This window comes from Pongo abelii, chromosome 3 (genome assembly GCF_028885655.2).
Source record: "Pongo abelii isolate AG06213 chromosome 3, NHGRI_mPonAbe1-v2.0_pri, whole genome shotgun sequence".
NCBI classification, from domain to species: Eukaryota; Metazoa; Chordata; class Mammalia; order Primates; family Hominidae; genus Pongo; species Pongo abelii.
The window spans coordinates 188783629-188808368 of record NC_071988.2 but is presented as its reverse complement, the minus strand read 5'-3'; the positions used below and the strand labels follow the sequence as shown (position 1 = coordinate 188808368).

General features: G+C 35.3%; 1 long non-coding RNA gene across 1 annotated transcript in view; it reads left to right on the top strand.

The window, feature by feature from the left end:
- The window catches only part of LOC129059133 (uncharacterized), a 49558-nt gene that overhangs the window by 2755 nt on the left and 22063 nt on the right, over positions 1–24740 (top strand). Inside the window, exon 2 of the long non-coding RNA XR_008524863.1 lies at positions 24674–24739. This is a non-coding gene — a long non-coding RNA (uncharacterized LOC129059133). The remainder of the gene's footprint in view (positions 1–24673; position 24740) is intronic.

Here is a 24740-nt window from a genome sequence, read left to right as displayed (position 1 = left end):
AGTGCCCAAATGAGAAGAGGGTTATATTAATATATATAATTAATCTGGGGAAGTTCTATTGGATTTTCATGACCTTTGTAATTTCTATACCCCAATAGCATATATATCCTAGCAAACGGCCATTACAAATGGAACTCTTTGTGAAAAATGCAGGCTATTAACCAGAAGGTCTTCATGGGGAGAGGCATTGCAAGGAATTCAATGAATAGTGATATCTCTTTAAGAGAAAAAGAACATAGCTGAGTCCCTAGAGAAAGAGGTGAACAACAAATGGCTGAGTCCAAAATGTCATGCTCTCTAGACTTAGCAGAAGCACCTGTGCAGTGTTCAATGGCTACCAAATTAAATAAAGTCAAAGTTGTTGGATTAAATAACTACGTACGTTCCTTTTTTTCTTTTTCACCTTTAGTCACAAGTATTGCCCTAGCCACCCTCTAATGGAAGAAGAAAATTGTCTTTCTTTAGCATGGTTCATGTCAAGCACACAGTTTTGTCCTGATAGTAATTATACGACACTTGACATACGCAGTTCAAATAAAGTTGTGAAAACTTATTTTTAATTGATCCCCTCCTTTATCTTGCCAATTCCATATAGCAGCATGCTGGCTAGTGAACAGTTCATCAGATTTGCCGACCAGGTGAGGCCTTGATTTAAAAGTTTCTATCACTCCAACAATTCATTTGTGTTTCTTTTCATCAAAAAACAAAAAGAATGACTAAATATAATCTTGTTTCATGGTAGTATACATTGTTAATGTTTCCACTTGGATATTTATAACTGGCTGCAAAATAATTGATTATGCTATACCATACTCCCTCAAACTTCTGTTAAACATCATGATTCATTATTTTCCTTCAAGTTCTAGCTATCTCAGAAATGGCTGAAGGTTGTTACCTCTCATTTATATTTGTTACCTCTCTTTTCTACTTCTCTCTTCTTGCAAAGTGTTAGAAATTATGAGTCAGTTTCCAAAGCACACGTGTGTGCCTGCACACACACACACACACACACAGTTTCCTACACCCGTATACAATAAAGAGAAAGAAAATACCCAAACATTTATTTTTATATAATCAGAGAACTTACTTTGAAACATTTTGAAGTTTTTATTCTTCCTTCCACAACACATGTAATGAGCAAATATATAGAATATAATTACACTTGGAAAGTTGTTTATCAATTTCAATATGTTCAAAACTAATTATGCTGAAGGTTCTATCAAAGTTGTGCTGGTATTGATGGAGCCTGTAATGATGTCTTCCTTGCATGAAAAGGCCATAAACAAATTGCTGTTGCCTTACAAGTACATTAATTTCTCATTGTAGGAGGAAGTTTCTTTTTGACAGACTGAGCATGCAGTCCAACCATTACCACCTGCTTAATCATAAAAGCATATGCTGTAATATAATTGAGTTCTAAGTTAACTCCTTCATAAAATTAATGAGGAAATAAGTGATTGGGTGTTAAAGTAAAATACTGAATGATTATTTTATATTCTTTTTATTTATTTTTATTTTTTATTTTTTTTGAGACGGAGTCTCGCTCTGTCACCCAGGCTGGAGTGCAGTTGTGCGATCTTGGCTCACTGCAAGCTCTGCCTCCTGGGTTCACACCATTCTCCTACCTCCGAGTAGCTGGGACTATAGGTACCCGCCACCATGCCCGGCTAATTTTTTTGTATTTTTTAGTAGAGACGGCATGTCACCTTGTTAGCCAGGATGGTCTCGATCTTCTGACCTCATGATCCGCCCGCCTCGGCCTCCCAAAGTGCTGGGATTACAGCCGTGAGCCACTGTGCCCGGCTGATTATTTTATATTCTTATTTAAACGCCTATAACTACCAATAGTAACAGTAATACCAGTAGTAAAACTATTAGTAAATAATCTACCAAACCTACATAACAATAGTTCTAGTATAATAATGTGAATTGTCTGACTTCTTTAATTGTTTTATAAAAACACAACTTAAGCAACGTAGTGAGACCTTGTTTCTACAAAAAAAAAAAAAAAAAAAAAAAAAAAAATTCTTTTCTTTTTAATTAGCTGGGCATGATGTCATGCTCCTATAGTCCCAACTACTCGGGAGGCTGTGGTGGAAGGATTGCTTGAACTCAGGATTTGGAGGCTGCAGTGAGCTATGATCATGTCACTGCATTCCAGCCTGATATACAGAGTAAGACCCTATTCCTAATAATAATAATAATGATAATTTTATAAAAGCAAGTGTTTAACTGACGTCCTCAATATACTTAACTATAATGCAAAAGTGATCTTGATATATAATTTCATAGAGAAAAGCATTTGGCAAATTTATGAAAAAATAATGTTTAATCCATTTTCTTACCAAAAAAATGGAAGCCCTAGATATGGCAAGAAAGCAGAAAATTTTCAAGCAAATAAAAAATCAAACCTCCACTCAAGTCTCACGTTAGCCACGAAGCCTTTCCCGTGAACTACTACCCCTTTTTAGATAGTTATTCTGCTCCTTCACTGTATTTTCACCGTGAGTTATAACACCTTTCACCCCTTTCTCATGGAACTCACCCCACTCTCATGGAATGTTGGAATGTAGCTATCATTTGCATATCAATCTCACAGACATGAGAATGGCTTACTCTTTTTTAAATCGCAGCAATAAACACCACCACTAGATATAGCTGATGCTGAACACTTGTTAAGAAATGAAATTATTAGGCAGAAAGCAAACATCTCATAATGCTAAAGGGACACCATAATGCAGAGTAGGATGAAAGTGAGCTAGAGCTTGAGATGGGGAAGAGGGGCTGGCAATGGAACCAATTACAAAAAGTTAAGTCTGACAGTTGCTGAGTTCTGGAAATACTTTAATGGAGAGCTGTGTAAGAATGGTTCAGGTTTGGAGAGTTAGAAAATTATGACAGAAAACAGAATTCGTTAAAATGCAAGTGTATTTCGAAAAAACTAGAGTATTAATGATCCATTCCATCAGTAGAGATTCGACAAGTGTGATAGTATTTACTCTATGGATCACACTAAACTCTAAAGAGGTCTACTCTGAAATGCTTTAATAAACTCAAATATGTCTCAGAGCTATTTCACTGGAAAAATCAATTGCCAGTCCCACGTGGATGCTTCAGCATCCCTTGATAGCTATGATACTTTCTATTCCGTATACAGCTCAAAGATAAGAATCTGTTCATCTCTTTTAGGGACATTGTCTTATACTTTGAAACCTAATGAACAGAAATTGAACTAAGAAAAACTATTTATTATGATTCTAACATGACTAAAGAGTCATCGTAATGCTGAGATAATTTCTGAGAGAATAATCTATTAATTTGATTATTTGGACTACAAATAAAAGAAACCAAACTCAAACTACTATGAATAAAAATAGAGAACATTGCATTTTATCAGTGGATGTCCAGGTTGTGCCAGCCTATAGTCTCAGCTTAATCTAAATATTTACCCTCTTTTAAAACACACTCTCTCTCCCCTTTACCTGTTCTGCTTTGCTTTGTATTTACTTTCAGCTAACAAAGGTTGCCTTGTAGCAGTTCTTGGTATCATTATCTTGGTAATCTACTGTTAGCTTAAGCCAGTGTAGTAAGAGAGAGCATTATTTTTCTAAAAAATCTAAGAAACTGTAGAATTAACCCTGATTGGCCCTGTTTGGGTACCATCAAATTTGTGAAATCATCATTACGGAACCAAAGAGTGACCAACTCATCTATGTGGATGGGAAGTAAGAGATTCTCCAAAAAGAAGTGGCTCCATAATACAGGAAATTTTCCTTGCCTGGGGTTAAGGGTGGATTACAGATTTTATTTGCTTTAAGGAGATGAACTGTATAGAAAAAAACAGGGCTGTCTATTCCCATAAACTGTTAGCATTCAAAAAATGTCTAAGACATGATTGCAACTAATTCGTATTAACTTTGTTTTCCTGCCTTTCTATACAAACCTCCATATGTAACAGCACATCCTTGGACCCTGGGCCCTCTTGAACCCTCTTTTTGACTCTTGCCTTTATGGATTCAAAATGACTTTGAATTGCCTACCCTGATATAAAATTCTATAAAAAGAAACACATTCTATTATTGGGGCTGTGAAAAAACATGCACTTCAACACATTGCTGGTGGGACTGCAAAGTGTTACAACATTTTGGCAGTAAATTTTGCAATCCTAACGAATACCTACACATCTACTTACTGTTTAACCAACAATCCCACTTCTAAGAATCTTCCCTGAAGATACCATTTAAAAATCCAAAAGTACATATGCACACATTCTCTGTAATTGCAAAATATTGGAAACAATATAAATGTTCATACATAGGAGATTGATGGAATTAACCTACAACATACCCACGTAATGAAGTACTTTGAGGGTTTGAAAAAATAAATGAGGAAGACCTCTTTGAAGCTAAATGAAGTAATTTTCAGGATACAACTTTTAAGGGAACAAAAGCAAAGGATATGTACACAGACTATCTCTCACAAGGTACTTATTTTAATTGCATAGGAAAAAATAAAGTAACTTTATATTGGATAAACAGAGCAGACACCATGTTAACAATGAAATCACAGCTAATATTCTTAGAAATAAGACATATCTACAATCTATATCTCCTGATATGCACTACAAAAAAAAAGGCACAGTATCATTTCTGCGACCTTGCAAAACTTCATGATGGCAATTTAATCTCAAGAAAACATCAGATAGTGCTTGCCTAGAGTGACATCAGCAACATAGTAGAAGTAGGAAGCTCCTGACTTCCTCCACATATGGATGCACCAAAGAAACATCTATTCATAGATCCTTTTCCTCTGAGAGAAAGTCAGACCAGTGGAGAAATGCCTATGCACCAAGCAACTGAGAAAACATTCACATCAAAAGGGTAGGAAAAGCTTAGACATACTCAGGCACTATACAATCAAGAAAGGATTCTCCACTATCAAGCTTCTCCCTGTGGAGAGGAGAGTTTGGACTTCACATGCAGTGCCCTAACTCTAAGGTTCCCCATGACATGGCTCTTAATTAACAACGATAGGAGCAAGGGTCTTTCTAGACCACAGGAAAGAAAGTGATAATTTAATACAGGAGCTTGAGGGCTTCCAGGAGCTTTACTTCTGGGAGCAGTACCAAAAAGTGGCTTAAAATATGCAGGCTTCTGTCTCTCCCCAGATCAGGCTTATGATATGCTCTTCTGGTGTCTGCTAGGTGGCCTGGCTGCTAACTATCTTGTATCAGGGAGTTAAAGGAGTAGATAAATATTAGCCCAGTTGGCAGCCTGAGAGGCAGACTGACACTTCTCCAATCTGCTCCCATTGCTTACCCCAGTAAGAATTCTAAGATTTATTAATCTCCCTCCTGGAAGGAGTTAGTTCATACATCTAGCACCCCAACTTTGAAAGCTTCCATTTGAGGGACTGTATCCTAAGCCTCTTAGCTCTGGGAGCAGAGAGGACAAATTATATGCATGTCTATATAGGCCACAGAAAAAAGTGATAGTTTTACACAGGAATGTAAGCACTTTAAGAGCCTTCATGCCCCAGGAGCAGTTCAAAATGAGCTTTAAAAATCCATCTTTTGTTTTTCCCTGGAAAACATTTATGACATGAATTGAGTATCACAACTTTTACAGCTACCTTCTGAAGGACTTCCTGATAAACCTCTTAACTCTGGGAACAGAAGATAATAAGCATATGTGAGTTTCCCCAAATTACAGAACAAAGACATGGTTTTAAACAGTCAGATAAGCGTTATTAGTAGCTACATCCCCTTGGAACAGTGCAGAAAAGTCTGGAAGGAACTTATAGCACAAAATTCCAGTGGCTATTTGATGGCCTGGATGCTAACTAACTTGTATCAGAGAGGTAATTAGGCAAACAATAACCCTATAACAGCAGGAACCAAGCTTGGCACATCCTTTCAGCCCACCACAGTGATAAATTCACACCTACCGTTTTTCCTGGAAGGTGTTTGGCCATACACTGAGTGCCACAGCTTCTATAGTTTCCACTCAAGGGACTGTCCTCTTAATGAATAAGCTCTGGGAATCAACGGGGTTTTGCATTTTTGAGTGGCTCTAGACTGAAGAGTTTGATATACAACAGACTGTATTCTGGACAGTATCTCCCCAGGATCAAAAGGTGCAGCATGAAAGTGAGTACAGACATTTGCCACAGACCTTCTCTCTAGCTTAGTGCACAGGGAACTGAAGATAGACATCTGTGCTCAGCTTCACTGTGAAGACAGAAGGAACTAGAACACAGCCAAGACTCCAACTTTATCACCTACATCTAAAGAAGCTAGATCCTACGTTTCTGATCTGAGGTACTGATAGAACATGATATATCCTGAGTTGGAGGGGGCCACCTAAAACAGAGACAGGAGTCTGAGCAAGCAAAAAGATTAGAGGGGCAACTTAAAACTCTTTGACCAGATGGATTGGTGGTATTCTTCTCCTACATGAGCCCAAACTGACAAGACTAGGAGAGGTAGCTGCTTATTCAATATGTAGAAACAAACACAGAAAATCAAGGAAAATTAAACAATAGGGGAATATATTCTGGGCAAAGGACAAGATAAATCTTTAGAAACTGACCCAAGTGAAGTGGACATATGTGATTCACCTGAAAGAAAATTCAAAATAATGGTCATTAAAATGTCTATCAAGGTCAAGAGAGCAATGCAGAAATAGAGAACTTCAACAAAGATAGAAAGTATAAAAAAGTAGCAAAGAGAAATCATACAGCTGGGGAATATAACTGATCTTAAAGTCCAATAGAGCAATTCAACAGCCGACTAGACAGAGGGAATAAAGTGTCAGGGAACTTGAAACAGGTAACTGGAAATCATCCAATGGGAGGAGCAAGAAAAAAAAAAAAGGAATGAAGGCAGCTTAAGAGACTTTTGAGACACCATCTAGTAAAACAACTTATGCATTATTGGCATGCCAGAGGGAAAAGAGAGATAAGAGGACAAAAAAAAAACAACATGTTATTCAGAGAAATAATGGGAGACAGTTTCCAAGCCTGGGTAAGGAAACAGAAAACCAGCTACAAGAATGCCCAAATACACCAATAAAATGAACCAAAAAGATCCACACAAAGACATACTATAATCAAATTACTAAAAATTAGACGAAGTTGAAAGCAGTAAGGAGAAAATGAATTATCACATATAAGGGAATGTCCATAAGACTATCAAAGGATTTTTCAGCAGAAACCTTGAAGGCCAAAAGGTAGAATAGTAAATTCAATATCCTGAAATTTAAAAAAAAGCCAATCAGAAAGATCATACCAAGCATTCTTGTCTTTCAATAATAAACGGTTAATAAAGATTTTCTTAGACAAACAAAAGCTGAGACTGTTTACCACCACTAGGCCAGCCCTACACAAAATGCTAAAGGTTGCTCTTGAGGTTGAAAGAGGAGGACATTAGTTGTAACATGAAAACGTATGAAAGTATAAGACTCTCTGGTAAAGTAAGTACATTGTCAAATCCAGAACACTCTAATACTATAAAAGAAATAGGTAAATCAATTATATTTCTAGAATAAGAGTTAAAGGAAAAACTATTAAAAGCAATTAAAGCGATTATAACTTGTTAAGAGATGTAAATTACAAAAAGATGTAAAATGTGACATCTAAACCATAAATGTGGGAGGAGGAGGAATAAAAGTGTACAGTTTTTATATGCAATTAAAATTGTTATCAACTTAAAATAGTCTACTGTAATATAAAATATTTTAATAAGTCTTAGGGCAACCACAAAATGAAAACCTATAATAGATACACAAAAAATAAAAAGAAAATATTTAAAGCATACCCCTAGGAGCTGTCAAATCACAAAGAAAGAAAACAAGAGAGGAGGAAAGGAACAAAAAATTTATAAAACTGTCAGAAAACAATTAAAAATAGCACCAATAAGTTCCTTACCTATCAGTAATTACTTTAAAGTAAATGGAATAAATTCTTCTGTCAAAAAACATAGAGTGGCCACAATGAATATACATACAAACTCATACAAACTGTCACGTGCATCCTTATGAAGCGACCACCAAACAGGCTTTGTGTGAGCAATAAAGCTTTTTAATCACCTGGGTGCAGGTGGACTGAGTCCGAAAAAGGAGTCAGCAAAGGAAGATGGGGTGGGGCAGTTTTATAGGATTTGGGTCGGTAGTGGAAAAGTACAGTTAAAGGTGGTCATCTCTTGCGGGCAGGGGCGGGGGTCACAAGGTGCAGGGTGGGGAGATCATGAGACTCATTGTCCAGGGGTGGAATATCACAAGGTCGATTGATTAGTTAGGATGGGGCAGGAACAAATTGCAATGGTGGAATGTCATCTTTTGTGGTTCTTCAGTTGCTCCAGGCCATCTGGATGTATTTGTGCAGGTCACAGGGGTTATGATGGCTTAGCTTGGGCTCAGAGGCCTGACATTCCTATCTTCTTATATTAATAAGAAAAACAAAACAAAATAGTGGTGAAGTGTTGGGGCACTGAAAATTTTGGGGGATGGTATAGAGAGATAATGGACAATGTTTCTCAGGGCTGCTTCTAGCAGGATTAGGGGCAGCGTGGGAACCTAGAGTGGGAGAGATTAAACTGAAGAAAAATTGTGTGGTAAAGGGTGATATTGTGGGGTTGTTAGAAGGAGCAGTTTTGCCTGACAAAGATCTCTTCTTCCTCTGTGTCTCTTCCACCTACATGTGTCTACCTATTAATTGGACAGGCACATGTACACTAGTTTTCCTTACTCCCAAAAATCTGTTTGCAAATAGGACCAAATAGCTTCCTGTTCCCCTCATGACACCAATACGTCATCACTATTTTGTCTTATTTTTCTTACTAATATAAGATGACAGGAATAGGCCTCAACTTAGTCACTGCTGAAAAAGGAGGACTCTGTATATTTTTAAGTGAAGAGTGTTGTTTTTACCTAAATCAATCTTGCCTGGTATATGACAACATAAAAAACTCAAAGATAGAGCCCAAAAACTCGCCAACCAGGCAAATGATTATGCTAAACCTCCTGGGCACTTTCTAATTGGATGTCCTGGCTCCTCCCAATTCTTAGTCCTCTAATACCTGTTTTTTTCCTTCTCTTATTTGGACATTGTGTGAAGCCTCCACTATACTACCAACAATATATGCTGTTAATCTTTCCCCTATCTTTCCCCAAGGAGACCTCCGGCCTTTTACCAGGATAGCTGTGCATTGAGGAAAGGGAAATAATCAGACATTTTGAGGACTCTTTAATAAACTCGCCTCTATCTATACATCTATCCTATTAGTTGTGTCCTTCTAGAGAACCCTAATACAACATTCTTTCCATGCCTAATTTTTTGAGAGTTTTAATCATGAGTGGTGTTGAATTTTGTCAAATGTTTTTTCTGCATCTATTGGGACCATCGTATGTTTTGTTTTGTTTTTCTTTTTTTTCCCTTCTTTCTGTTAATATAGTGAAGCATATGTACTGATTTGCATGTGTTGAATCAACCTTGCATTCCTGGGGTATATCCCACAACATCATGATGATTAATCCTTTTAATATACTGTTGAAGATGATTTTCTAGTATTACACTGATATTTGCATCTATATTCATCAGTGGTATTGGTCAGTAGTTTTCTTATAGTGTTCTTGTCTGATTTTGGTGTCAAGGTGATACTGGCCTCATAAGTTTGGAAGTATTCCCACTTCAATTTTTGAAGGAATATGAAAAGGATTGATATTAGTTCTTTTATAAGTTTTTTGTAGAATTCATCAGTGAAACCCTAAGCTTTTCTTTGATGTAAGATTTTAAATTACTAATTTAACTTGCTTACTCATTATTGGTCTGTTCAGATTTCCAATTTATTCTTTGTTCACTCTAGGTAAGTTATATGTTTTTAGAAATTTATCTATTTCTTTTAAGTTGTCCATTTTTTCCATAGTGTCTGTTATAATCATTTGTGTTTGTGTGTTATCAGTTGTAACAACAGTTCCTCAAGGGGAACTGGTCTCCTCTTCATTCAAAGGGTTCTGTGTCTGTAAACTGGTTAAAATCTGAAAATTGATTGAAGGGTCATGATTCTCTGTGTTGTTGTTGTGTTTTTTTGTTTTTTGTTTGTTTGTTTTTTGTTTTTTTTGAGATGGAGTTTTATTCTTGTTGCCCAGGCTGGAGTGCAGTGGTGCAATCTCAGCTCACCGCAACCTCCGCCTCCCGGGTTCAAGTGATTCTCCTGCCTCAACCTCCCGAGCAGCTGGGATTACACCTGGCTAATTTTTTGTATTTTTAGTAGAGATGGGATTTCACCATGTAGGGCAGGCTGGTCTCGAACTCCTGACCTCAGGAGATCTGCTGGCCTCAGCCTCCAACAGTGCTGGGATTACAGACGTGAGCCCCTGCGCCCAGCAATTCTTAGTTTTTATACTTTAAATTAGTCTTTTGTCCACTAGAGCTGGAGGCCTTCTGCTTACGTAAATTAAGAATGACGTAGGCTTCCTAACATCTTCACTTCTAGGAATTCTGTGATTCATTAGCCAATGCCAGAGCTCTACATGAGTCACACTATTCTGATTGCCTCTTTGCCTCTGCTGTTCATTAGGGTAACTACACGCACTTTACTTTTGATTGTTGAGTGCCGCCACTTGGCCCCTGCCACCTCAGGACCCCATTGCATTTAAATTTTGTAGTTGGGTGGCTGCAGTTCCTACTGTAAGATCTGGCATACAGAGAAGAGCAATCACAGAACTCTTCAAGGATGCAGGTGCTGCCTTCACAAATCTATCTCACAAACTATTGGTCAAGGGTATATCTTCTGGACTCTCCCAGCTGGGATGAGTAGGTCTAAAGTGACTAACCCACTCCAGCATCCCAATTTCCTTAAGCCTTTGTATCCCCTCCTCTACATTAAACCAAGGGAGATCAGGCATTTCCAGTTCACTCACAGTGGGCCATCTTTTAATTCGTATTTCAGCTAAACAAGCAAATAAAGGTTCTATTAGAACCCTTTTAAGCTCTATTAATAATTAAAGAAATTATTAAAACAATTTCTTTAATATAAGTGAATGAAAGATGAGTTCCTGTCACTTGCAAGTAAGTGTCTTGGGAGTGATGAGTATAATCAATGTTATTTTTAGAAAATAGTAAATATTTGGACATGTTCTATTACATATTAAATGTCCCTATAAAGCTACCTTCATGAAAATACTGTAATCCTTTCAATACAAAATTTTAAAAAAGATCCAAAAGACATAAAAATAAAAATAAAATGTATTTGTTAGACACAGTGGCTCACACATGTAATCCCAGCACTTTGGGAGGCTGAGGCAGGAGGGTTGATTGAGCACAAGATTTTGAGATTTTGAAGTTGCAGTGAGCTATGACTGCATCACCGCACTCCAGCCTGTCAGAGTGCAAGAGTCTATCTCTAAATATATATAGAGATACATCTATATCTATTTACATATCATACATGTATATGATATGTAAAATTAGTACAGCAGTAATTCATAAGTCAAGTAGTATAATTAGTAAGTCTACTGGAAAAAATATATAATTCACACCTTAAGTCACATGTACAAAAGATAAATTAATAAATGTTTGATTATTAAATATAAAAATTAAATGCTTAATTAATTAGTAAATTAATAAATGCTTTAGAACTCATAAAAGTTCTAAAGGAAAAATATAAGTGACTACTCATAGGACCTTCGCATATAATAAGATCTTCTAATAATATTTCAAAAATCAGAGACTCTAAAATAAAGACAGGTACATGTTATTATATTAAAATATTAAAATAATATAACTGTTTTAATTTTATATGAAACAAAATACTGTTTTTTTTAAACCCAATGCATTTGACCGAGAGTTGCAGCAATGAAATACACATAGGGCTAATATTCTAATTAAGAAATATTCGTTAATTATATAAATAATAGATTCCAATGGTTACATTTCTAAAACAAAATACACATACACACCCCTCTGATAACAATAGACTCAGCTATAGTAATGTTCCTATACTGTAAATATGGGATAAAAAATTGAGGATAATATGGCAAACTTCATCTAAAGTCTTAAATACATATCAATAAAATCATGTAAATATTTGTGAAGATTTATTTACAATATAAGCAACATTGTGCTATTTGTAATACAGATAACCAAAAACAAGCTGAATGTCCTAACGCCAGGAAAATGGTAAATTAGTGTTGGTGCACATCAAGCAAACAAACAAAAGAAGGAATATCATGCAATCAATAAACTGGAGACTTGAGGAAAATACTTGATGACATGTATAATTGTTCACAATATAGTAAATAAAATGAATATATATCTGTATATATAAAGAGTACTATTTTTATACATATAAAGACCATATAACATATTCATATACATTTTTTAAACAATTTATATATACACATAAAATGAATACATTTAAATTTTCTACTTATAGACTATATATATAATTATTCACACATAAAACAAGATCTGTACAAATATATACACAAGTATATTGATTTAGTTTGGATGTGTGTCCTTGCCTAAACCTCATGTTGAAATGTAATCCCCAGTGTTTAAGGTGGGACCTGGTGGGAAGTGTTTGTTTGGATCATGGGGTTGGATTTCTCATGAATGGCTTAGCACCAATCCCCTGGCGCTGGTGCTGTCCTCATGACAGTGAGTGCATTCATGTGAGATCTGGCCATTTAAACATGTGTGACACCTCTCACCCCTCTCTTGTTCCTACTTTTACCATATGATGTACCTGCTCCCCCTTTGCCTTCCACCATGATTGTAAGTTTTCTGAGGCCTCTAGAAAAGCAGAAGCCACTAAGCTTCCTGTACAGCCTGCAGAACTGTAAGCCAATTAAACCTTTTTTCTTATAAATTGCCTGGTGTCAGATAGATAGATAGATAGATAGATAATTTTATTTTGTTTTAAGTTCCAGGATACATGTGCAGGATGTGCAGTTTTGTTACATAGTTAAATATGTGCCATGGTGGTTTGCTGCACCTATCAATCCATCACTTAGGTATTAAGCCCCACATGCATTAGCTATTTATTCTGATGTGCTCCCTCCCTCCACCCTTCAAACAGGCCCCAGTATGTTTTGTTCCCCTCCCTGTGTCCATGTATTCTCATCGTTCAGCTCCTACTTATAAATGAGAACATGCAGTGTTGGGTTTTCTGTTCCTGTGTTAGTTTGCTGAGGATAATGGCTTCCAGCTTCATTCATGTCCCTGCAAAGACATAGTCTTGTACATTTTTATGGCTGCATAGTATTTCATTGTATATATGTACCACATTTTCTTTATCCAGTCTATCACTGATGGGCATTTGGATTGATTCCACGTCTTTACTATTGTGAGTAGTGCTGTAATGAACATACATATGCATGTGTCTTTATAATAGAATAATTTACATTTCTTTGAGTATATGCCCAGTAATGGGATCACTGGATCAAATGGTATGTCTGGTTCTAGGTCTTTGAGGAATTACTGCACTGTCTTCCACAATGGTTGAACTAACTTACATTCCTACCAACAGTGTAAAAGCACTCCTATTTCTCCACAGCCTCACCAACATCTGTTGTTTCTTGACTTTTTAATAATCACCATTCTGACTGTTGTGAGATGGTATCTCATTGTGATTTTGATTTTAATTTCTCTAATGGTCAGTTGTGTTAAGGTTTTTTTCATGTTTGTTGGTTGCACAAATGTCTTCTTTTGAGAAGTGTCTGTTCATGTCCTTTCCCCAATTTTTGGTCGGGTTGTTTGTTTTTTTCTTGTAAATTTGTTTAGGTTCCTTGTAGATTCTGGATATCACACCTTTGTCAGATGGATAGATTGCAAAAATTTTCTCCATTCTCTAGGTTATCTGTTCACTCTGATAATAATTTCTTTTGCTGTGGAGAAGTTCTTTAATTAGATCTCATTTGTCAATTTTTGCTTTTGTTGCAATTGCTTTTTATGTTTTTGTCATGAATTCATTTCCCATGCCTGTGTCCTGAATAGTATTGCCTAGACTTTCTTCTAGGGTTTTCATAGTTCGGGATTTTACATTTAAGTCTTTAACACATCTTGAGTTAATTTTGGCATTCCTGTAAAACAATAGACAAGCAGAGAGCCAAATCAAACTTCCATTCACAATTGCTGAAAGAGAATAAAATACCTAGGGATACAGTTAACAAGGGATGTGAAGGACCTCTTCATGAACTACAAACCATTGCTCAAGGAAATCAAAGAGGACACAAACAAATGGAAAAATATTCCACGCTTGTGGATAGGAAGAGTCAATATTGTAAAAATGGCCATACTGCCCAAAGTAATTTGTAGATTCAATGCTACTCCCATCAAACTACCATTGACATTCTTCACAAAATTAGAAAAAATTACCTTAAAACACATATGGAACTAAAAAAAGAGCCCATATAGCCAAGACAATCCTAAGCAAAAAGAACAAAGTTGGAGGCATCACGCTACCCAACTTCAAACTGTATTACAAGGCTACAGATACCAAAACAGCATGGTACTGGTACCAAAACAGACACATAGACCAATGGAACAGAATATAGACCTCAGAAATAAGGCACACATCTACAACCATCTGATCTTTGACAAACCTGACAAAAAAAAGCAATCGGGAAAGGATTCCCTATTTAATCAATGGTGCTTGGAAAATTGGCTAGCCGTATGCAGAAAATTGAAACTGGACCTCTTCCTTACGACTTATATAGTCTCAGGTATTTCTTTTTTTTTTTTTTTTTTTTTTTTTTTGAGACGGAGTCTCTCTCTGTCACCCAGGCTGGAGTGCAGTGGTGCGATCTCAGCTCACTGCAAGCTCCACCTCCCAGGTTCACACCATTCTCCTGCCTCAGCCTCCTGAGGAGCTGGGCCTACAGGCACCTGCCACCACGCCCAGGTAATTTTTTTGTATTTTTAGTAGAGACGGGTTTTCACTGTGTTAGCCAAGATGGTCTCAATCTCCTGACCTCGTGATCCACCTGCCTTGGCCTCCCAAAGTGCTGGGATTACAGGTGTGAGCCACCACGCCCTGCCTCGTATTTCTTTATAGCAATACAGAAATGGCCTAATACACATAGTTATACAATTATATATACACACACACATATATATACACACATAAATACATGTATATATACACAAGAATGTTTATCATAGAAAAAATAGTATGTTTATATATGGATATACATATGTATACCGTGTGTGTATATATATATATATTATTTATTTGTATCTGTAAGAGAGAACCATTATATTTCACTTACCATATTGAACAATTACATGTGCATTTGTAGTGGTGAAATTTTAAATGAGTTTTCTTTTATTTTTTGTACTATTTTGTGCTCTTCAATAGATTCTAAATTTTATATAATGTTTTTGAAATGTCCTGCAATGTTCCTAATTTTGTAATTTTAGATTGGTTGAGAAACTGAATATGAAGAACTCTAGATTTTCCACTTTACTGTAGTTGGCTAGCTCTTTTAATAGTTATTGTGTAAATGAAACAATTACTTTTTGAGTGCTTCTACAGAAGAATAGCAAGTGCTTTTTTAAAAAACCATATCTCCTTTTCACATTTTAAAGTGTCAAATTTTCACCGCATAAAAGATGCTCGTCGCATGGAAGATAAGTTTTCCCCTGTGATTTCTCATGACTGCCCCTCTGCCTCTTGATTTTTTACCATGCTGACTCGTCATTCCTCCTAGTTCAATGCCTCAATCAGACTCTTGTTCTGATTGACTTTATTCATCTTTCTGCTTCCTTTGACCTTCAGGTTCGCTTGTTCCTTTGATAGTACTCTGCCTGTCTTTACACTTTGGGGATAAGCTCTATTAGCCAAACCAAGCTACTCTTAGCTTTTTGCAAGGAGCAGGCTAACCAGAACATTTTAAAATCTGAAAGTATATTTCAAATACTTGCTTTAATAACATTACAGAAATAATATGTGTTTTTACTTCTCTAGTTACATCAGTTATGCTATAAAAATATTTATCAAAAGATTTTCAAACTAGCTAAAATTGTACATCTTGTTGAATAGATGATGATACTATTCCTTCTAAAAGAGATTATTTTATGACATTGGTCCCTGATGCTAATTTATCCAGAGATTTTATAAAGCACACTAATATATAAGAGGATATAGAAAACATCTTAAAAGAGGTTTTGCATGGGCAGTTTTTAGTTTATAGGCTTGGAAGAAGAAAATCTGTTGTATATTATTAGTTAATTTACTAAAATTTACAAAGACATCTAATACATTGGCCACATTCAAGATTTCTGGATTCTGGATTAAAATATAGCAATTAAAGTAGCTATTTATGTACTTAAAACTCTCTTAACTATTATCCCCAGAAGCTGTGAATGCTATTCACAGCCACTCTAATTTTTAAATTTCCTTTGAAAAATCAAAGCACCTAGATATGCTAAAGGTATGAAACCTAGAATATCAAAACAAGATTGAAAATAGAAATGGCAACCCTTAAAACAATTCCAAACTCTTTGTGATTAGGTGCCAGTAAAGTTTTGTTAGAGTTTCCTAGGGTAGCTTCTGTTTTTTGTTTTAGATAAAACTCTTAAACATATGAATGGAGATGTTATTTCTGTAACCTTACTATCCAAGATCTAGGGAAAAGAATTTCAAGATAACTTTGGACATCTCTCCTCATTATTTTTCAAGACTACAGCCTCTCATGTTTCATTATAGATTAAAATGATACAATGATTGTGTAGGGCAATTAAGAATGATAATATGTGACAGACATGTGAGCCAGAGTAACTTGCTATAAAAACAAAAGTTGCAATGACCTTTTTTCCAAAGCTTTAGTTTATCTCAATTGAATAACTTTCCCTATGTTCTGAAATAGGAAACTTGCCATTATATCGAAGGTAAATTACTTGAACCTACTCATAAGGCACCAAGTAAAATTGAAGCCGCATAAGAAAACAGGACCTTTCTTGTTGCCCTCTTCTCTTCTGTTCACACAGTATCTCCATCCCTTAACACTTTTTTACCAGGGTTGCTGTAATCGTCTTATAACAGATCACTATTCTTTCCAGATTCTCCTAACTCCCACTTCCATTAACATCTTCTTCAAATGGCTGCAGCTATTTTTACTAAAATGTGCGCCAGATTATCCTCTGAGCTTGGATCATTTAATGATTTTCAGTCACTTCCAAACCCTTAGCATGGCCCCTCCAATCTACCCAGGCATATGTGTGTATGTACATTGTATACTTCAGTTAGCCAGAATAATATGTCCTGCTGTCATTTGCCTTTGTGTCTTGGCATTTTGTCAGGAATAGCGCTCTTTCTCCTCCATCTATGTAATTCCAACTCATTTTTCAAGACTCAGTACGAGTCAAGATAGGATTCAGGTCATCCATAGTCAATGCTTCTCCTTGGGGTGCTTATCCTTGTGGGAAGATGGGGCATGCCCAGCCTGCTTGACTAAATTGAAGCTGTGACTTGCTTTGAGTAATTATATGAATGCAGACTTGGAGAGAACTTATAGGGTCAGAATAAACATAATACTCCGTGATCCTTTTCTTATACCGTGAGATGGAGGAGTGATCCTTTTCTTATACCGTGAGATGCAGGACAATGCAGATAGTGGCTGTTCCATCAGTTTGTGTACCCAAGTGAAGATGATACAGACCAGGATAATAACTGACCTGCAATAGACAGGTAGCGCAGAAGCCACTGAGATTTTTCCGGTGCTTTGTTGCTACAGCATTAACTAAACTGTCATGACTGGTGCACTATCTATTTCTACATTGTAATTGATCACTTTATTGTTGTTTTTCATTATGTCTCTCCCACTGGCCTTTGAAGTCTGAAGAAAGAAACTGCAATTTTCAACTCTTTTTTTTTTTAATAGCAAGTAGTACAATGCATCAATCATCAAAGGAAGGAAATAAATGTTGATAGAAAAAATGAGAATAAAGGTTTGTTGTAAAAATTTAAGTCAACTCTTCTAGCAACTCTAGGATGCAGATAAAAGCATCAATTTTTTTCACTTAAGCAATAAATCAGCATTTTGTTTCTCTGCAATTAGTTTGTTTAGATTTAATAGAGACTAGGTAGACAGACTTAAGCACATGCATTTGTTTTCATTTCTTCAACAACCACTTTTTGGTGTCTGTCATTTGCCAAGCACATGGTAGGCATTGTTGTAGATGGATAGAAACCCTGCACTCAAGGAGTGCATTTTGCAGTGCTAGGAGAAAAAATGGGCTAGTGTAATGAGCATTTAACATAGAATATGATAACTACAATGAAGAAAATCATCAAAAGAACATTCAAGAGTTAGTATGACTTATTCAGGTACAAAGAGCAGGTCAGGCATTTTAGTTAGAGGAAGCAGCAGGCATAAAGGCCCAGAATCAAGGGAAAGCAGAGACTATGAAGTAGAACATGGAACTGATGAGTAAGATGTGAGGTATGAGTGGTCAGCATGGGGCTGGAGTAGTAATCAGACCACATCACTGGGCAGTAGTGTACCACATCACTAGGCACTAGTGTGCCACATCCAGTGCATTCATCACAAACACATTGAGGAAAGCACTGAAAATTTTTCATTAGAGAAGTCGCAAGACCAAATTTGTGATATAGAAGTTGCATTCTATGGGTATGTGGAGAATAGATGGAAATGGTTAGGACAGAGAAACTGAAGATGTGAACAAGATTTTAAAAGTTTGCATTGTGTTAAAAAAAAAAAAAGGGTGAGCTGGGACAAGCATATCTTCTTTCTCATGAATTTTGGAAGTGGAAAGAAACTTTCAGCTACAGTTGAAGCAGATGATGCGAGGTGGTGATGGTAATCAAATTTACCAGGAGACAAACTCAATGAAGGGTAGAGACAAATATACATCTGCTGGAGTGACTGATAATGGCTGAGTGAAAATGGGTGATTCGTGTCTTTTGCGGGACACTTGCATACTTGCCCCTTGATGAGTCTTTCCTCCACCTCCTGCTTGCATGAGCTCCATCTCGACCATGGCTTCTTCACTCCTTCAAGCAACATGCCTGTCTCCTGCATCACTTCCTATGTCTTTAAAATAATCCATCCATTCTGAGACATGAGATTGTTTCTGCTCTTTATTAAAAAAGACCTTAAAACAGATGGTACATTGATAGCAATATGTAATCAATAACTCACATAAACTTCATACAAGCAGTCATTTCAGGAGGAAGCAATTATATAGGAGGAATGGGAAGATAGGATATAGAGCTTGACAGAAAGGGTGAGAAGACCTTAAAGGATAAGAATTTTTTTAAAAAAAATTTACATGTTCTAAAACAAATATATTCTTCCACTACTGAGAAATTAATCAATATGTCCCTGTATTTTAATATAGCAAAGTAATTCAAACAGTGCATTTTGAAAAAGCACCTTGGGATATTTCCAGATAAGAGATGTTGTCATAATATAAAAGGCTATTTTTCACTCTTTGGTATTACTTGTTTCTCTTTTTATAAGTTTGTCTGCTTCAGGGTAATAACATTTTGTTACATGTGGCAGAGTGTTTTGATGTGTATCAAGATTCCTGTTTACCACTTTATCTTCTTTGAGATCCCATTGCACACAGCTATTTGGGGCCTGGGGGAAAAGGGATCTTGGGTGACAGAATGACAAATTGAAATATTTGACAATCTTCTTGCAGTTTTTGGTCCCATTGGGATCTGATGTGAGTAAAATTGTGATGATCCAATATATGGCACAGTAAACTACATTGGCAGAACAGCCTTAGGTCACTTGAGAAGAGTAGTTGCAAGTCAGTAACACATTAGAATTTTTTAAAAAATATTTACTATAATAACATGGGTTGAAGGATTTATAAAGGCATGAAGGGTAAAATGTGGGGATTCTTTCTGCAAAGCTTTATGATCTAGGTTATGTTGTGTGCAGTCACAGTGGCTGTTTTCCCCAAAGGACGATGTGGTCCAGAGATTAAGCACTAACATAGAAACAAGAGCATCCGTTCACACATTGGTCTCACCGTTTGTCCTTTATTTCTTTATCTTTTAAAGAAACCATAGCCCCTCTTTTCTATTTTGGAAAGTGTTATGACCGTGACTGAAGCAAATACACATAATACTTAGAGTTAGTAAGTGGAAGGTTGTTGTTATAAGCATGCAAAGATCTGAATTAAGAGTGCACCATTTCTCCCAGGTATATTTGACAGGCTATGCAAGACCTAAATTATGAAATACTTATTTGAAGTACTTGCTATTACCTCAAGTGAGCATTTGTCAACAAAATGTTTTTAATAATCAATAAAAATATAAAAACTGAAGCTGTATAGTAATTATTGAGTATTTAGATATCCTAAAAAGGGACATATGTATAGATATGTATGTACCTCATTGAAATGATAAATAGGATATTTTAATCAGTGCTGTATTGATTTTAATGGATCATTTTATTATAAATCCTGGAAAATATTTGTAGACCTAAGTTAGAACTGTCATAGGAGGTACTGGAAAAGGACACTGCCCACATCTGACTGTCACACTTTTTAGAATGATTATTCTTTTAATACCTTTAGCAAAAGGACTGTGAGCATCCTCATCCCGTTGGAGGAGGATGTCTGTCTTCGAATCTAGGGCTCATACATTGCAAGCTCTATTGTTTTTACCATGCCTTAAGTGAAATAGCATTCAAACAACCCAAGAAGATTCTTGGTTTAAAATTTTATAAACTTAGAATACCATGTTACTATGTCTATTTTGTGATTTGTTCTAAAATCTGTGCTGTCCTATAGGGTGGTTTGTCCTAGGATCTGTACTGTCCAGTACAGTGATCGCTAGCCGATGTTGCTGTTGAGGACTTGAAATGAGACTGGTGCATCTGAGGAAAAACTGAATTTTTTATTTTGATTAAGTTTTAATACTAAGGCAATGTGTGATTATTAATTTTATGTGTCAACTTGGCTGAATTAAGGAACACCTGGAAAACTGAGAAGGCACCATTTTTGGGTGTGTCTCTGTGAGAGTGTTTGCAGAGTGGATGAGCAAGTGAGTCTGGAGAAGACTAGTTTGGAAGATACATCCTAAAGGTGTACAGGTTCCATCCAATTTGCTGGAGATCTGCAGAGAAAAAAAGAAACGGAAGTGAAAAACACAAAGGTGAATGTGTTGATCTATTTGCTTAAACTCCTCAGCCTATACATTCCAGGACACATACCAGCAGGCCCCTGGGTTGTCAGGTCTTTGGCCTCAGACTGAGACAGTTACATCAGCTTCCCTGGCTCTTTAGACTTGAACTGAGCCAACTACCAGCATCTAGGGTCTCCAGCTTGCAGACTGTCATGGGACTTGCAAGCCTCTATAAATTCATGAGCCAATCTCCCTAATAAATCTCCTCTCATATGTATTATATATTATAAATATATAGCTCCTATATATATATGAAATATATATAGCTACTATACATAGGAGATATATATATATAGCTCTTATAAATAGGATATATATACACCTTCTATACACATTATATGTATATATATATCTCCTATTGATCTTATCTCTCCTGAAAACCATGACTAGTATATTGTAAAAAAATATTTCTCTGTTAAACATAATTTTATTGTTTTCCTGGACTGTATCTCATTTTAAACTTGCATTGCATAAACATTTTTGGTGCATTGTAGCATGTTTAGGACATATATCATTTCTAGTACTATACTTATGGAAACACATAGATTCAGCTTGCATAATTAAGTGGTGCAGGAAACTATTTTGTTCTAAACAAACTAGTGATTCTGATGCAAAGATCAAATGAAGATGTAAAGCTAGAACTGTTACCAGAAAAGTTGAGAGAGAGAAAGAAAACTTTGCACATTTCAGGATTAAAGACAATTATAACCTGGTGCAGCAGAGCAAAATAGAAGATCTGTCTGTTGTGTGACACAAATAGGTTAAATTTGACAAAAGGGAAAATATTAAAAGACATTTTTGGCAATAGACAAAAATTTGATGAAGAATTTTCTCCCGACCTTCAATGACTATTAACAAACTAGTTGTCTAAAATCAGAATAAAGTGAGCAACAAAAAATATTGATGATTTAAAACTATAGGTTATCAGCTTATAACTTTGGCCAGCTAAAACATGGCTGAGTTCTCGCACAAAAATCCACCGCATTTTTAGGTGAAGATATGGTAAAAGAAAAAAATTATTTTAGTTGTAAATTTTTTGAGAAAATTATGATGAAAAAACTAAAAAAGATATTTTATGAAATTGAAGCATCTTCAATGAAGCCATCAAATTTGCATAGAATATAAAACCATTCTAATAACATCAAAGATTAATGGATTCAAATTCTGAAAACTTGAAAATAGTTAACCTTAGATGTGTCATACAAGAGACAATCTAATTAACATACTGGTATGCTTTGTCTGAAACGGCTTCTAAATATACAAAGAAATGTTGTTATTTTGCAGACTAAATAATTAATATCCTTGCAAAGATGTTTTCAATTTTGTATATATGTTAAAGAATAACTTCAACTAGAAAAAAGTAATTTTACTTATGTGTACAGTGCTCCAGCTATATTAGATCAAAGATCCAGAATTTTTGGAACTTTTAAATATGAGACAACTTCAAAGACAAATCAGATTTTCTAAAAAATATGAACCAGGTTTGTTAGTGTATATGCAAATAAAAAAAGAAAATTTTGTGTTTAAATTTATTATGAGAAAAGTTTTAAGTATGGTTGGAAAAGCTTGAGTATGTGAGTTTTACTTTTCAACTGTAAATTTCAGGACATCTAAATAAAGATTATTTTTTAAAACAAATTTGCATCAATTTGGGATATGCTGTAAGTGTAAAATACCCATCAGGTTTTAAATTTTGAGTAGAAAAAATGTAAATATTTTTTAATGTTTACATTAATTACATGTTAAAATGATAATATTTGGGGTATACTTTATTGTATAACATATTATGAAAATTAATTTCCCCTAGTCTTTTTTAATTTTAAAAAAATTAGCTGCTAAAATATTTAAAATACATCTGTGGGTTACATCATATTTCCACTGGGAAAAACTGGCTGTTTAGAAATGTTATTGATCAAAGTCTTGGTTGTTATTATTGTATATTTAGATCTTCCTTCTAAAATTGTAAACTCTTCTAAATTTGTAAACAATTTCCTCTATGCCATAGATTAGCCTTTTAACATATTATGTAATATTAACAAAACATTTTGTTTAGTTTATAATTAATTATAATTATTTTATTTAATATAATTTTATTTAATATAATTTAATATAAAGTATGTTATACATACTTTAATTCAAAAGTATGTATAACAATTGGCATGTTTTATTGGTGAAATTGTTATCTGACAGAAAACAAATGGATTTAAAGTATCAATAAAATATCACAAAAAACAAAGTTTGTAAAAAGTTAAGCTCCATATTTTGGATAGCAGATAAATCATAGCCAACATGCCAATGTTTAATAATATTATTCATATAAAGGTAGCCAGAACTCCAATCTTTTTAATGATTCTAGAGTGCTCCATATTTAAGATTGCTGAGTACTCCACATTATCTGAGTGTTAGATAATATTTTCCAGTTTTGTATTGATAAAATTGAGGTATAAATATAATAAATGAATTGAAGTTTCCATGGTTATTAGGATGACAACAAGAAGTATATTGATACCTATGTCTACATAGTCACAGAACATCAAATTGTGCTTGTCTTCTAAGATTTACACCTTTTTTTATTGCAAAATGGTAACTTGCCTTCCAACAATTTATGTGGTGCTTGAAATTTTTAGCAGAAGAAAAATCAAATTACATTTTTTATTTGTTTATTAGTTTATTTTATTCTTGGTAAGCCTGTGAATTTATTCATTAACTCAAAATTATTTGCAAATTCATTTTTTTATTCACCAAATCTCTTATCAACTTTGAACTCAGTGATATCAATATAGAGGTCAGGGTTCAACTGGTCATAGTTGGAATATTATGCCATCATTTTGGAAAACATTACAAATCAAGGCTTATTTTTGACTTTTTTCACTTTGAGAATTGGTTGTAAATCATGTTACCAACATGCCACAGTGAAAACATCAACTTTTACTGAGTATTACTTTGAACAAATGCTAAGAATGACTTGAAAATACTTGAAAATGAAACAGGTTCAGTGAGTTTTAGTAATTGAAGGATAAACTGCCCAAATTCAGAAGAGTAACTCAAGGCTCACTTTCAGCCTTTTCTTTACTCCCCTTTACCATACTTTCATTGGATTAAAAAGCGTGGATATAAATAGAAATGGATAGATTGCGGTTCTTGGGAACCAAAGGACTAAAATAATCTTTGTACATTTTTGAAAGGGAACTCAGAGAACAGCTAGATTAACAAATCAGGAAGCAGGCTCAAGAAGAAAATGACTCTGCTAGAAAGACCTGTCTCTTGGGGTTGAAGAGTGAGATGTGTCCACAGTGACAAACTGGGTGTTGGCTTGGAAGGGATCATGAATGGTCCTTGAAAAACTCTTCATCCTCACATCTCGCAACATCTCTCTTCAGGAGGATTAAGATATTCTCAGCCTATTCACTTCATATCTTCATGCTGAAACTCTTTCCCATTTTTGAAATGCACTCCTCTCCTTCCACGTTTCAGTTGCTAATTTGTACTCCTTTTTGCTTCCTGATTCAGCTCAAGTATGGAGCGGAATGAAGGCTTTTCCTATCTTCCAGGACACTCCTAGCTTACCCATATCATG